This window comes from Arachis hypogaea, chromosome 17 (genome assembly GCF_003086295.3).
Source record: "Arachis hypogaea cultivar Tifrunner chromosome 17, arahy.Tifrunner.gnm2.J5K5, whole genome shotgun sequence".
NCBI lineage: Eukaryota > Viridiplantae > Streptophyta > Magnoliopsida > Fabales > Fabaceae > Arachis > Arachis hypogaea.
In genome coordinates this window covers 11,500,470-11,516,660 of record NC_092052.1, presented here as the reverse complement: position 1 = coordinate 11,516,660, position 16,191 = coordinate 11,500,470, and the positions used below count along the sequence as shown (strand labels likewise).

Below are 16,191 nucleotides of genomic sequence, written 5' to 3'. Positions count from 1 at the left end.
TCAATGGCAGCCTCTGTGATCGGTATCTGCTGGCCTCGCAGGTGAACGGAATCAAGGGTATGCCTGAAAAGATTGCAGTAGAACTCCTGAACCCATGATTCGTTCACTCTGCTTAGCTCCCTGTCAATAAAGGCTAGGCCCAGCCCCTCAATCCGGGCCCAAATGGATTGTCTCAGATCGTTCAGGATGGCTAGCCTCTTTTCAATGTTCAAGTTCTTCCCCACATAGTTCGGGAAGCAGAGCTCACATTATAGGTTAGGGAACCTATCTGTGTTAGTGCCAGGCAGCTGCTGATCAGCTTTCTCCTTATCATTGAGAGGATTCTTGGCATAGTCATAGAAAAGAGAAAGAATAGAGGCTTGATGTCTCTTCTTCTTTCTTAAAGTAACCTTGGCTTTCCCTCTGTCGGCCATCTGAAAAACAGATATGACAGGATATAAACACTTAGGCCAAATAGAGGAATAGAAAGCAAGGAAATGATATATTCAGAAAGCAAGAGGATTTACATGTATCACGAAGTGAGTTAAGAGAAAAGAATTATTGGAATGCAAGAAACATAATTCAGAAGTCAAATAAAGCCACAAACCAAGAATTCAAGTCATATTTGTACAATGCTTGTTCATTAAGCTCAAGAAACGTCCCAAAAGAATGGTTAAAAGATTAGTTTGAAAACAAAAAAGAAGAGTTAGTTGGTTAACCAAGTTAGAAGTTAGAAAACCGGTTTAAAGATTAGTGGTACGACGGTTATCGGCTTAATTAAAAGAATTGCACAAAGTACAAAAAACAAGCATGCTCACATTCATGAGGAAGGTGCAGTCATTGATGATGAAATATGAAGGTGCATAAGAGCATATAATGAAAAATAAGTCATCAACAATGTCATGGTCACTAAGTTTGCAAGAATTGGTGGAAAGAATGAAATATGCACTAGTGTAACCAAAACCAAGTTGAGAACCTAATTGAATCAAAAGAGGGTTACACTAGTGGAATATGCCAATTATTGCAAATGAATGAACCATATTCAAGAAAATTCAAGTTAATGTCAAAAAGGTAAACTTAGTATGAGTCAAAAGGCATTTGACTTAACTTGAACAGTAAAAGCACATGAAGGTTCAAATTGGTGAGTTAGGCAAGGGATTGTTCGACATAGAGATCCGTCAAACAATTCCTTGACTAACTATTTTAATGCATATCACGGGAGTTAGAAGAAACACGGAAATGCCAACCAAAGTAACCTAAGAATTGAACTTGATGTAAGTTAAGCAAACTTCAAATTCAAAATTGTCAAGTTCAATTCTAGATATCAAGTTGAGAAACAAAAACAATTTCTAGAAATTTGGACAGCATTCTGGCAGTAAATCGGATGTTCCCGGATAGCAAATAGCAGCAAAAATCACATATGAATCCAAAGATTACAACCAACAATAGAGAAACATGGACAGCATATGCTTAGGCAGCATCAAACACATTCACACAATAAAAACTCAGCAAAGCAGTAGTATGTAAGAGCATATAATACCATCACCTAACAACCAAGCAATTTACATTTAGAAAATAAACAGGAACGGAGCAATTATCAGGCCTAAAATCTTCTAACCACAACCTAGCTACCTAACAGTATACATCTCTATCTATCCTAACAAACAGAATTCAAACAGCTAATCTAACAAAAATTAACAAACAAAATTAATAGCAGAATGTAAAGAAACAGAGCAGAAGGTAGGGGAACCTGGAAGGGAGAATAAAACAGAATTGGAGAAATGGTAAGAGGAGGAGGAAAGCGGCGCCGCCCAGTAGTGGTGGCGGTTCGGTGGTCGCGGTGGTGCATATGAGCAGAGGCGCGACGGCGTAGGGTACAGAGTAGAGTGAGGAGTGAGGTTCAGCTCCTTTCTATGGAAGCAACGAGATTGAAGGGGGGGGGGAAGTGAAAGACGTTGGGTTGGTGGTGCGTCGAGGGTTCACCAGTGACAATGGTGGGTCGCGGCGGTGCTTGACGGAGGTAAAAGGGGGTTGGAGGGGGAGGAGAGACAAAGGTGAGAAGAGAGGGATATAGACAAGAATAGGGAAGAGAAGAAAGGAGGGGTGGTCGATGGCGGCAAGACGGGGTTGCCAGACGTGGCTGGTTTTGGCGGTTGAGGGTGGTTATGGAGGTTGGAGGGGGGGAACGTTAGAAGGGAGAAGGGTTAGGGCACGCGACTGCGCTAAGGCTCGCGTCCCTTGGGGTTATGGGTTTTAAATCCACGCGTACGCGTCCTTGACGCGTGCGCGTGGGTGGAGCGAAGGGGGAACTGACATGGAAGCGCCAAGTGCGCTTAAGCGTGGATGAGGGAGGTGCGCGTTGATGTGTACGTGTGAGGTACGCATCCGCGTGGGTCACAGCTTGTGCGAAACGCGCATTGCACGCGTGGTGTCCGCGCAACTCTTGGGTTCCATGTATGAGAGCTGCATCCACGTATCGACGCGTGCGTGTGCAGCGTACGCACGCGTCCCTGCCTATTTTTTTTTGGAATACTAAGAACAGCTTAAAATTCTCCTAACCTTCTCTATGATTCAAAAACCATCCAAAATGCAAAATTAACCATATTTTTGAATTTCAAGGATTTTTCAAACAATTTGAGGAAACTTGCAATCCAAGCAAAAACTCAAATTCAAAGAATCATCCTTATTTAATGCATAAATTGTATAAACAACCTAGCAAGCAAAACAAAACATACAAAAGAGTAAGTAAGCTATCTACAATGGCAACTCAATTCATTCATTCATGATATCTACAAGAGAATGGGAAGAGTTTACCATGGTGGGTGTCTCCCACCAAGCACTTTCAGTTTAAGTCCTTAAGTTGGACATTTGAGAAGATCCTTGTCAAGGTGGTTTATGCTTGTGTTCATCCTTGAACCTCCAAGAATGCTTGCTTCTCAAATGGTTGTCAGAATTTTCAACCATCTCCACCAAGCTTGGGTGAGGTTCTTCCCAAGATATGAGCTCCCAAAATTGGTCTTCTTGTTGTGATCCAGGATCCCATACTTTGTTTCCACACCCCTCTTCAATTTGATCACTTTGATTCCGTTTGGGTGGTAGAGAGGCCGAATTCTCATGAAGACACCAAATCATTCTCCTAGACCCATTCAATTGAGCACTATACTAATCCATGTTCCTCAACTTCGAGCTTCCAACCATAATGAGCCTAGACTTACAATGCCAACCACTAAACATCCTCCTCTTACGCTTAATTCCACAAAGCGCCCTAAGTTGGCCATCCATTTCAAGCAAACCAAATTCAAGTGGGATGATAAAGCTAAGAGTTAGAAGTTTTACCCACTCAAATGAAGGATTAGATGATAACCTAGGTGGAGGAGTTCTCAACAGTCTGGACAAAGAATGCTCCACTCCCGTCCATCCTCTTCTAGAGATGGCCACCTCTTGGCAAGGTTCTTCAAGCTCTACCTCTTGCCAAGCTTCCTCAAGTTCACATTCTTCTTCACTAATTTCTTCCATCTCTTCCCCATCACTCAAGTCATAAATAGGAGGTCTAGTGAAGTCTAACCCATCCTCAATTCCAAGCATAGTGGGGAAGGATTTATCAAGCTCAAAAGGATCATATGTTGATGCGGAATCATCATAGATAGGAGGGTTTGTTACTCGGAATACTTCTTCTAATTCTTCACTCACAACTTGCCTTGGAGGTTACACATCCTCCTCAACGTCACTTTCTAATCCAATGAAAGAAGGCTCAACAAGATCATCAAGGGGATTGATCAATGTGGACAAAAAATCACTAATGATAGAATCCGTTTCTTGATCAATTTCCTTCAACTCTCTATCCACTTCCTTGACATCACTCTCCTCTTTATCGTCAACTTGAGATTCCTCTATGTACTCAACATATCCTAAATATCCAACCACTACTTCCTTCTGTTCAATAATTTTTACCTCCTCCTCTTGTTGCACTTCTTGCTTTAACTCCTTTTCCTCACCTTGAAGCTCCAAGTTCACTCCCTCACTAAGCTCTTTGGGTGCTTCTCCACATTCAACAATGGGAGTGCCTTGATCGCGTAGGCTTAGGCGGGACGAAATCATGTTGCTAACAGCTTCTACCATGATAGCCATTTTGGCTTCTAGCTCCTTGAACTCCCTTTCCGTCTCCTCTTGTTGCCTTAGAATATAAGATCCAATATCTCCTTGTTTTAGCTTGAGGGCTTGGAGGATGGTGGTAGAAGAGAGTGTTCATTGTTTGAGGGAAAGGTATTGTAGTTGGAAGGTGGTTCATATTGGTGAAAGTCTTGAAGTGGTGTATGAGAAAATTGCGGTTCTTGGGAGTATTGGTGTTGGAATGGTGGTGGCTCTAGATATGGTTCACATGGTGGTTGGTGTGGTGAATATGAGTTAGGATCATATGGAGATGAATGGTGGTATGAGACTTGTAAGTATGGTTGTTGAGGGCTATGTCGAGGGAAGGGTTCATATGTATGTGGTGGTTGTGGTTGACAATCACAATAAAGGTCATCACACACATTAGATGGGTATGCATTAGGATTCGGATTGTACCCATAAGAATCCAAAGAGTAGTCATGTTGGGGTGGCGCTTGAACGGCTTGGGTGGCATAAAATGCCTTTTGGTCCATGCGTATCTCCGTGAGGAGAGTAGTCATGTCCCCTAGCACTCTTGTCAAACTCGATTCGGAAGGAGGTTGTTGCCAAGAAGGTTGTCCATAAGCTTGGGACTCCTCCCTCCTTTGATCTCTAAATCCTTGATGCACGTCTTCATTAAAGCTTCCATTTCCTACAACACAGTTTGAACTAAACTCATAGCCAATGTGAGAATTCATGGTGATAAGAGAAAATAAAAAACAAAAACTAACAAGAATTAAAGAAGACAAAGTCCTACCACTAGCAAAAACCAACAAACAAACCAAAAATCAAGCTATTCACAATATATACAATAGCTAATAACATAGCACCATTGCAAGTCCCCGGCAACGGCGCCATAAATTTGATAAGCTAAAATCGTCGTCGGTCTAGATTTTCTTCTTATATAAAAGAATTACTTCATTGTAAGCATAGCTCCAAACCAACAAACAACTCTCACATCAAATTTAATTTGGTTTTGTCACAAGTACAAACCCCAATAAAAATTAACTGAAGTATTTAAACCTCAGCTCATCTCACAAGGAATTACAATAAAGTGGTCAATTATTGGCTATGAAGAACAAGGGGTTTGATTGATAAAAGGACAAGAAATTAAATGGGCAAGAATTTAAATGACAAGAAAAGTAAATCAAGAATTAAGAAAGGCAAGGTAAGGAACTATTGGCTATGACATGGGAAATTGAGATCACCATCCTTGTCAACAAACCATATATTGACAATTATGAGGAATTGAGCTCATTAAGTCTACTTACAAAAGCCTTAAGTACGTAATATCTACTCCTAGGCTCGAAGTACATCAAATGACTTGATCAACATCAATCCATAAGTCCTAACCTAGCTATTAATTAACTTAGTAGTAGGCTAGAGTCAATGGTTATCAAATTGACCACTAAGGGCTCTCAAATCACCAATTCAATGAAACCCAATGACTCAAGGTCACTCAATTCCCTTAGCCTAGGCCAAGAGTAAAGAAAACTACTAAAAAACTAGAGAAAATATTTTATCAAATACTTAGGGTGCAATAGAAGTAAACATCACAAAATGCAAGAATTAACAAGATCCATGACCATCATGAGCAAGAAATAAACAATAGCAAGAAAGATAAACATAAAAGAAGACATGGGAACATAAAATTGCATCAGAAGAAATCAAGATCCAACAATGGTTCATCAACATAAAAGAGCATGAAAAGGGAAATTAACACTACAAACTAAAAGAATCAAGATGTAGAAATAAGAAATTGTAGAGGAAACAAGATGAAATCAAGTAATCAAATCTAGATCTAAGAGAAATTACCCTAATTCTAACCTAATTCTAGAGAGAAGAGGGAGCTTCTCTCTCTAGAAAACTAACTAAAGGCTCATGTTGACTAACAAAGTGCTCTCCCTAGCTCAATCTTCAATTCTGCATGAAATACTCTCAGAAACGAGTTGGAATTGGGCCTGGGCAGCTCAAAAATCGCCCCCAGCGATTTTACTTTAAGTGGGTCACGTGCCAAGCGTTACGCGTACGCGTACATGGCGCGTGCACGTCGATGGCAAAAACTCCTATCCACGCGTAAGCATGCAGGACGCGTGCACGTCGCTTAAAAAACCTCCATTGCACGCGTGCGCGTGCATGACGCGTGCGCGTGGCCCTCAATCCTCCATTTTTCTCATTTCTTCATGAATTCTCCACTTGCATGCTTTTCTCTTCATTTCTTCCATCCAATACTTGCCTTATGAACCTGAAATCACTCAACAAACACATCAAGACATCGAATGAAATTAAAGTGAATTAAAATCACCAATTTACAGGCCTAAAAAGTATGTTTTTACACTTAAGCACAAATTAAGGGAGAATTACAAAACCATGCTATTTCATTGAATAAATATGAGAAAAGGTGATAAAATCCCCCAAAATAAGCACAAGATAAACCACAAAATTGGGGTTTATCATACTGCCGCTGCAGCAACCTTCGCGGAAGTGTCCACCACCGCGCTTCTATTCTTCTCCTTTGGTGAGCTCTGGGCCGCGGTGCGCTGGGGTCTGGTGAGAAGAGGGCATTGCAGACGCATCTTCATTCCTCACACACGACTCACGCTGCTAGAGCATGGTTCGAGATTTGATCATGGCTCATGAAGAAGTGGACCCGTCAGCAAGAGGAGCATGCAACGTGGGCTTTGCTTTCCTATCCGAACATTTGCTTGAGTATTCCCTTCTTTAGGTCTTAAAAATATGCTTTTGGCCCAGCTTATATTTTCTCTTCCTTAATACTTTCTCACAACCCACTTCTTGATTCCTACATGCCTCTTCAGCATGAACCTCATGCAAGTTATTAGCCAATGAATTATCATTCATATTAGGTTCGTGATCCTCACCAACAACCACGCCTATCACAACATCATCCGTTGCATTTGATTTTTGAATTTCTTTATCTTTAATTGGCATTGACTTTTCACCAACCTTGGTCTTGACGGTACCAGGATCAATACTCTTCCCTTCCGTTGTGATTTTACCCAAGCATTATGCCTTATCATGACCACAATGTGCACAAGAAGCACATATCATATTTAGAATTTCATACTCTACTGCATGAGTTATCCTTTCCACAATAATATTCTTGATCAGTGCCAGTCCTAGATTTATTTGAACACATGCTCGGGCATATCTCCCTCTCTCTGCCAATTTAGTGGCCATGTCCACTTTAATCGGGACACCTATCACAGAAGCAATACGCATCATAGGCTGCTCTTGGTAGCACCAGGTTGGAAGTCCTGAAACTCGAATCCATACAAGCGTCGACCTGACGAACTCTTCACATGGCCGAAAATCTACATCCCATGGTTTTACAACAACATAATGCCCTTCTATCAACCACGGGCCACCAAGCATGAATTTATCCCGATCTTCAGCGGCATCGAATTTCACCATAAAATACCCAAATCCCACGTCTGGAAGATCGAAGCCACCTTTGATGCGACAGACCATCTGAAGCTTATGTGAAAGAGCTGTGTAACTGTAGTTCTTGTCCAAGACCTTGATCACTAAGGCATTTCTATAAGGTTCTGCCAAGCAGAGCTTTGTCTCTTTTGTGAAGCTAACACATGGAAGTTGGGAATCACCCTAGTTACTTACCACTGTCGCTATACCATCCTCAAAAAGAGATCCTACAAATGCAAAGGCCTTAGATTTCTTTGTATCAATAACTTTATCACTAAAAGAGACCTTTGAAGCCTTTGAAAAACCTTCACGAGAAGAATCCTCCTTGCCATCGGGTGCACACCCATCCTCACTCTCCCTCTTATTTCTTCCGACGGCATGACCATTATCCTCTTCGTATTTTGCTCTCAAACTTTCTCTCATCAAAATTTAATTTTTAAAATATTTTTTGAAAATATAAATTTAATGTTAGGTATTTTTATCATATTTTTAAATTATTTAAAGATATTTTTATGAATAATAAAATTTGAGTATATTTTTATCAACAATAAAATTATTCGAATGTATTTTTAGTAACTGACGTTTAATTTTTTATAGAATAAATTCTCTTACAAGGATGTTATAGAAAGAAACATACTCTTAACGAAAAGGACTATTACATATAGAATTAAATATATAATACATGAACTATATATTTTCAAGTGAGCCTTGAATATTTTCTTTACCTGATAAAATATCGTTGGGATAAGAAATTAATTATATTATCTATTAATTAATAATTATGTTACGTGTATATAAAAATTAGTCACAAAATTAACTATTTATAATATTTATATTAAAATATAAAAATACATAATGATTAACTTTTAATATATACATGATACTTTTTAGATAAATTTTGTTTAATATTTCCTTTTAAATAAAAAGTAAGTTATCTCATGTGACATATTTAATAATTATTAGATGAAATAAATTATGTCATCATAGTAATATTAACTTTTAATTTAAATTGAATTTTGATAACTAATTAGACTAATTAAATATAACAAAGAAATTTTGTGTAAATTATAAGAGTTACAAAAAAAATTTTATTTTATAATTTTTTAAATTTTTTAAAACTACATATATATTAATTAGATCTAACGATACAAAAAAAAAATTAGAAAACTAAAAAAAACAAATGAAAAAAAATTAAAAGGCCGAATCACAAATTTAAATTAGAAAATAAAAAAATATTAATTGAGTAAGGGTGAATTTCATAATTGTTAATGGGGCTGATATGATATAAGAATTGTGTGATTTTGTAGAGTATAAAATTCAAGTGATTTTACTATAAAAAATTAGTTTGGTTGTCAAAAATCAAGTTAAATTAAGAGTTAATATTAATAATTTGATGATATAATTAATTTTATTTTATAACTATTAGATTTATCATAGAGAATAACGTACTCTTTATTTGAGAAAAAGTAGGATAGAATTTATCTATTTTTTTATCTGCTAATATTTTTTATTTTAGAGTTATATAGTATCTCTTTAAATTATTTTAACACTTAAATATTATTGCTTATAGAGACTATTTTAGTTAAAGTTTTTACGCCTTATATTTGTTCACATTGATACGGTATTTGTTTATTTGAAACTGTATTTGAGTCTTTTTAATTTTAGCATAATATCGTAAATGGTATATGTCATGAAAATTCGACAAAATTCTATATGGTAATTGAGCGTCTAATACAACTCTCCTTTTAGTATTGGTGTTTTAAGGGTGAACTTATTTTTCTTAAATGGTGTTACATTTGTGAGCTTATGTTGCTTGCAAACATTTGCGAAGTAAAATTTTGGCTTTTGTGTCGTGTTTTCGTTCAGAAGAAAGGGTACTCTCAATTCTGTAATGATGATGAACACATGGAAGAGATATGATCTTCTAACGACCAACGACCAAGTCCATCCTTTTTTGTTGGAATTTTCATGCATTATTTCCTGTTCTTTGTTTTGTTCTTCAATATTTTTCCTCTAATATGCCATTTCTCAAAACAGAGAAAGCACTAAATTTTAATTTAGGGGTTCAAAACTAAATGGCAGGTTTTAAAATTGAATTTGTATTTTAAATTAATGTAATAAAAGGTTGACTAAAAAAATATGGAAAAGTATGGAGAGCCAATGGAATATTTGTACAATGCGTACAATGGAGGTTTAGGGAGTATTAGACATATAACCATTAGTGTTACCTTTTCCCATCAGCGTAAGCCTCTGGGATGAGTGGTATCATGACATGGTATTAGAGCTCTAGATCCAAAAGGTCAAGAGTCCGATCCTTGGTAAACCCCAAAATTAGCTTAAGCTTTTGGGATAAGTGGTTTTATGACATGAGATGTTTATTATTCCTAATGTAACACCCTACCACACTAAACTTTACGCTTAAGTCGTAAAACAGAGGTGGTGTGTGATGCGTGAGCATCTTTTCTATCTTTTCCTAGTGAATTTGTATTTAATTTGTTGAGTTTAATCAAGAATTAATTATATTTTAGCCACTATGGATGCTACTTTGAGTCTTGTGCAATTCTGTCTATTTTAGGTAGCATTCGGCTAGATTTGATGGAGTTTCTGCAGCACAAGAATTAAAGAAGATACCAGCAAGGAGCGACGCGTACGCGTGACTGACGCGTACGCGTGATTTGAAGATTTGCACGGCGACGCGTGCGCGTACCTGACACGTCCGCGTGACACGCGAAAGAAGACCATCAACGCGTACGCGTGACTGAGGCGTACGCGTGACGTGCGCCACGTGCAGAAAATGCAGAAAAAATGCTGGGGCGATTTCAACTGCTATTTTGACCTAACTTCCAGCCCAGAAAACACAGATTAGAAGATGCAGAATGGACGAAACGAGTGGTCCCCACCCATCAACTGAAGACTTGCTGATTATTCTGATTTAAATTCAAATATTATTTTTTTAGGAAAAGATATTATTTTAGTTTTATATAATAGATTTTAAATTAATTAGGATTTGATATAAAAGGGAAAGAAACTTCTCTTTTAGGGACCCCATCCATTCCATCCCAGACTACCAAAATACATTTTATCAGAATCCTAGTTTTTCACTCTGAACCATGAGCAACTAATCCTCCATTGTTAAGGTTAGGAGCTCTGTCTATTTGTATGGATTGATTTTATTGCTTTTCCTATTTTAATTCATGTATGGATTTATAATTTAAGAATTGTTTTCGCTCTTCATCTTATGAATTTGGGTGGAACGGAAGTATGACCCTCTTTCTACTTGAGTTCTTGTATAACTTGGAAAAGCTCTTTACTTAAACAACAGCTTGAAAACATTTCTCCTAATTTTTAATTATCTAGATTTAACGGGATACGTGACATATAATCCTTTTATTTTTGGGTAATTAGGATTTCTGTGGCATATAAACTGAAATTTGATCATCACCCTCTAATTGGAATTAATTGACCAAGGAATTAGCAGTTGATGAAAACTAGAGGAGACTAGAAAGGTCTAATGCTCTTTGAACACTCAAACACTATTTTCTGCTTGTCTGACTAAGCCAATCGATCAATCATTATTGCTTGATCCATCAATCCTCGTGGGATCGACCCTCACTCACCTGAGGTATTACTTGGTACGACCCGGTGCACTTGCCGGTTAGTTTGTGGACTATAAATTCCGCATCAGTGTGGTATTACGACCTCTAAAATAAAATGATTTTATATAATAACAGAAGAATTATAATATGCTAGGAGCCTTAAAGAATAGAGTAAATAAAAATCGTGAAATAAAAGCACAACACTCAAGGAAGGAGTTAACTTGCGTGCTAAGAAAACCTTAACTTATTAAACATAAGATAACAGAAGTAGGAATAGACTGCCAAAGATACAAAATAACAAGCTCCTAACTCAGCCCGCAAAGTCAAGACTGGCCGGAGAATATTTACGCATATATACATACATATCCAAAACCCAAAAGTTCATATACACAGTCCTGCCTCTCCATAAACCTCTAAGAGAATAAAAAAGAACAAGTTATGCGGAGAGAAAACTAAGTACACATATATACATCACTGTACAGCAAAACTACCTAGTAACCACTCCGCTTCAAGAGTCCAGACGCCTAACGAGATACCTCTCGACCTGCATTTGAAAAATAACAACATAGTATGGAATGAGAACCGGAGGTTCTCTGTATGGTAAAGATGCCACACACATAATATATAAGGTCCTGGAAATGCCAGAGGCAATCCTAGAACGCCGACACTCGGATTGTAGAGCTTAAAGTATTAAATAGAAGCCATAAGAGGTGGTTTTCTAAGAATATTTAAACCTAACTTAACTTAACCTTGAAATCTAAGTCTCATACTGGCCATTCCTCCATACCTCCAACTCCATCATGCATTTTCACAGACAAACAAACAGATAAAGTCAAGCACAAGAAGGTTACAATTACTGCAGGTAACAAATACACATTTAACATGGCAAGTACATATAGGCACACCCAATTAAAGCATAAGCAAGTAATTCAAGTATTATGCATATGATGCATGCCTATCCTATGGCTGATGAGGCTCATCTGTCGGTTATCCAGCCAACTCGACAAGTCTGAATTGTCCTTAGACTGTTCCCTGACGTGCATCTCCAAGAGTCTATGCATAGCTTTTTCTCAAATAATCAATATTGCTCAATGGGGGTAACATTCCCGGGAATTTATATAGTGTCCGGTCACACTTACGTCGTAGGGTCAACAGAGTATCGAATTTTCAACCTGGTACACGTGGTGGCAAGTCACGGCACTTTATCCAGGGAATCTCGTATCTCAGATTATTCAAATTCATAAGCCATATAAATAATTCAATTTTAATTCATCAACATCCACATCATTCTCAATCGTATCTCATTCATCATCATACATCAATCATATTCAATCCTTATCCTTCATTATCACACCTCCCATTCCGTCCATCAATAGTTCCAATTCAAAACATAATTCATCCTTTTCTAAATGAATCAAACTTAAAACATACTCATTTTCTTAATAACTCAAAATCAAACCATATAACCTTTGAATCTAAATCTTTTTAAATAATCATATAAACAAAATCTCTAATTTTTATAAAATTTCGGCAGCATCTTCTCTAAAACTCGGACTTTGCCACCCTTTTCGGGTCCAAACCTGCATTCTTTTCAATTTAACATACCATTCCTCATCATCATAACAATCACCATAATAAATCTACCTCAGATCAACAATTATACTCATACAATATTCAAATCCAACAACCAAAATTCAACTAAGAATCATAGTTTACAAATCCTAGGCTTTTAACACAAAATACATCATTTTTCATTCAAAATTTCCATTCCAATTATTTTCAAACCTATTTCCACCAATCCAAATTGCCAACAATAATCCTCAACAAGCTCCATATCTTTTCATCAATCATCATTCAACCAAACCAAAATATAGCCATATAATCAACAATTCAATCACATATCCTTTCAAAGATCCAACTAGCAACCAATATCATCTTACAAACAAATCACCAAACTAAACCAAGCATATTCATCAACCCATTACTAAACATTAAATATAAACCTGCATTCCAACTTATCCTATGGTCATTTAGCCTAAGTTTTCACAGAACATTATATATTAAATGCAAGAAACCTAGACCATACCTTAGCTGATTCCCAAGTATTATTCCAAGACAATTTTTCTAAAGAACACAGCCCTCAAAACCTCAACTAATCAGCTTTCTCCAAGTTCTAATATTCACAATTTCAAGCTCCAATTATTTATTCACAACCTAATACACATTTATAACACATATATATCCAATTTAATACTCAAAGCTCAAATTCAATAAAATTAAAATAGAATTATCGTATCCTCACCTTACCCAAGCTTCACATAAGCAAGAGTGAACATTTTTCTCAAGCTAATTGGATCCTAAAACATCAGAAATCAAAGAAATTCAATATTCCTTCTCAAATTTGAAAATTGGGGGAAATGAAAGCTGAGTGTAAAATAACGAGTTACCTATGAAATTGTTCTGATAGAAACGTAGAGCTCGACGCGGTCAACACGTGGCCTCAAACGATGCGGCGATCGGAGCTCGGACGGAGAAGTTACGGGAGTTGAAAATTGACGTAAGGGTTACGGGATATTTCTCGTTTCTCTTCTCCCTGGAAGCTGAAGGCTTCATTGCTGCTGTAACGAGGGAGAACACAAAGCTGGGTTCATTTAAAAGGGCTGGTCCGGTTGGACCGACAACCCAGTTTGGGTTCGGTTCAACTGGTTCGGTCCTTTCGATCCAATCTTGAACCGATTTCTTCGAAATTTGTGTCAAAATTCTCGTTTCGATGTGCTCTATCCTAATTTGATATTATTTTTGAATTTCTAATTTTTCTTATTAAAAACTAATTTATCAACTAATTATTTACTATTTTAACAGGGTTTACACCTAGTATCCGGATGATTATTCTGAATATTATGGGTGATGTTCATTTTGTAATTCATATAGCCCATTATACACATTGTACAAATAAGCCATTAGCTCCCTAGCAGAACTCTTATTTTAAAGATACCTAGTTAAACTGAACTAATAATTGGCATCAAGAATTATGTCTATTTTATTAAGTAGTAAGTGTGAATAATATAAAGAATTAATTTCACGTTAAAAAAAAAAACAAAAAAAAATTATAAGAGAGACAGATTAATTTGACGTCTTAAAATTTTGAATTGAATATAACGTCTAATCTTGTATCTCTTATTTGATTATTTTTCTAAATCAACCTTAAAAAAAAGGAGAATTGCTAACATGAATTAAATATGATTTTGGATAAAATGGGATAAGATATTATTATTGTTGATGAATTAATTGGCATCACCAGTGACATAGTTTTTAAATCTTGTGTACAATTTAGTTAAAATATTTGACTCTCACAAACTGATAGCCTTTATATAGAAAAAATTTAGGGATCAGCATTTTTATTAAAATTTAACCAATACTTAATTATTAAAAAAATAAATAATTTTATACTACTAGATATAATTTTACGTCATTAAAAATATTTATAATAATTAATTAATTAATAACTACAAATCACAAAATTTGCTGATCTCGTAACACTCCTCTTTTTATATATTCCTACTAGCGGCAACCTAATTTTAAGAGATGGGAAATGAAAGCTGATGAGTTGAACTTTAGTAAGACAAGAAGGGATTTCATCTCTATCTTAAACTAGATGTTAATCCATAATTCTGCAGTTCCTTATTACATTTGCTTTATTAAGTTTTTCTATGTAAAATTTCAAAAACTTTTTAAGCTAATGCTTCAATTTATTGAATGTGAAGGCTGTTGGTAGCCGCAATAGTTGGTTTTGGTGAGGCTGGATTTTCATGTTTAGTTGTCCAGAGAGTAAGCACGTAATAATAAATAATAACCAAAGTCAGTTATTTTAGTTTGTACATAGCTCAGCAGTTAGTTATTTTCTAGTTAGAGATTCGTCACGTAAATTTGTTTACGAGTAAGTAGTTAAGTTTCATTCTATTCGTCAAATAACATTTCACCTTTATATGTCATTATTTTCACACAAAGGCTAAGTGGAAAATAATTTTTCTTGTGAACACATAAGAGTAGCAAAACACACTGAATTCGTCCTATCGAATAATTGCTAAAAAAAAGAGTCAAATTAAAGTATCAATTTTTAAAAATTTGTCTAACTCATACTGTTAAATTTACTGACTTTAACAGGACGGAGTGGATTAACCTGACGGGTCAGCAATATATATATATATATATATATATATATATATATATATATATATATATATATATATATATATATTAAAAAATTGTATTTCTCATATTTCTTATAAGGATATAAATAAGAAAAGAGGAGTACTATGAAGTCAGTAAATTTTGTAATTTATAGTTATTAATTAGTTATTATTAGTATTTTTAATAGTGTAAAATTATATCTAATGATATAAAATTATTTATTTTTTTATTAATTAAATACTGGTCAAATTTTAATAAAAGTGTTGGCTCCTAAACTTTTGGAGCCTCAAGCCTCACCCACACTCATTCTCTCGTACTCTATTCTCACTTCTCTCATTCACTCTCGTTGTCGCTCTCAACTCAGAGCTCTCCTCATTTCTCAGTGGCACACGCATCAAGTCGCCCCTATCTCTCTCGGTGTTTGTCTCCGTCTAGCATCCCATTTCCGATCGTCCAAGCTCTCCTGTCGTTGTCATCGATTGCACCAAGGTCGGTTCCAGATCGTTCTAGATATCAGCCTCTATTTGCCTCCTTGTTTCTATTCTTTCGCTGCCCAGTTTCGATGTGTCCAAGTTTCTGCTCCATCTTCGGCAGCCAAACACCAACATCAGTATTTCAGTGAGCAGATCCTCCATCAGTGTCGGCATTAGCAACTCAGCGTCTTCCTTCAGCATCGACGCTTTTTTTTTCAGATCTCCTGCATCAGCTCTGGTGTCCTTCAACAACTTTAATTTTGTTCAGTTCTGAGTTCTGACGTTCTTCAACTTTGGCGTCCTTTAATATTTGTTAAAATTTTTGTTTAAATTTCTATTGGTCTTTTAAAATATTATAACAA

The 16,191-nt window shown here is 36.3% G+C and overlaps 1 long non-coding RNA gene across 1 annotated transcript; it reads right to left on the bottom strand.

The window, feature by feature from the left end:
• Nucleotides 1-11,386: 11,386 nt before the first annotated feature.
• On the bottom strand, nt 11,387-13,790 carry LOC140181097 (uncharacterized). The gene is made up of 3 exons (XR_011875754.1): nt 13,613-13,790; nt 13,468-13,522; nt 11,387-11,709 (listed from the first exon to the last, which is right to left on the bottom strand). It is a non-coding gene; the product is annotated as an uncharacterized lncRNA (long non-coding RNA).
• Between the last annotated feature and the right edge of the window lie 2,401 nt (nt 13,791-16,191).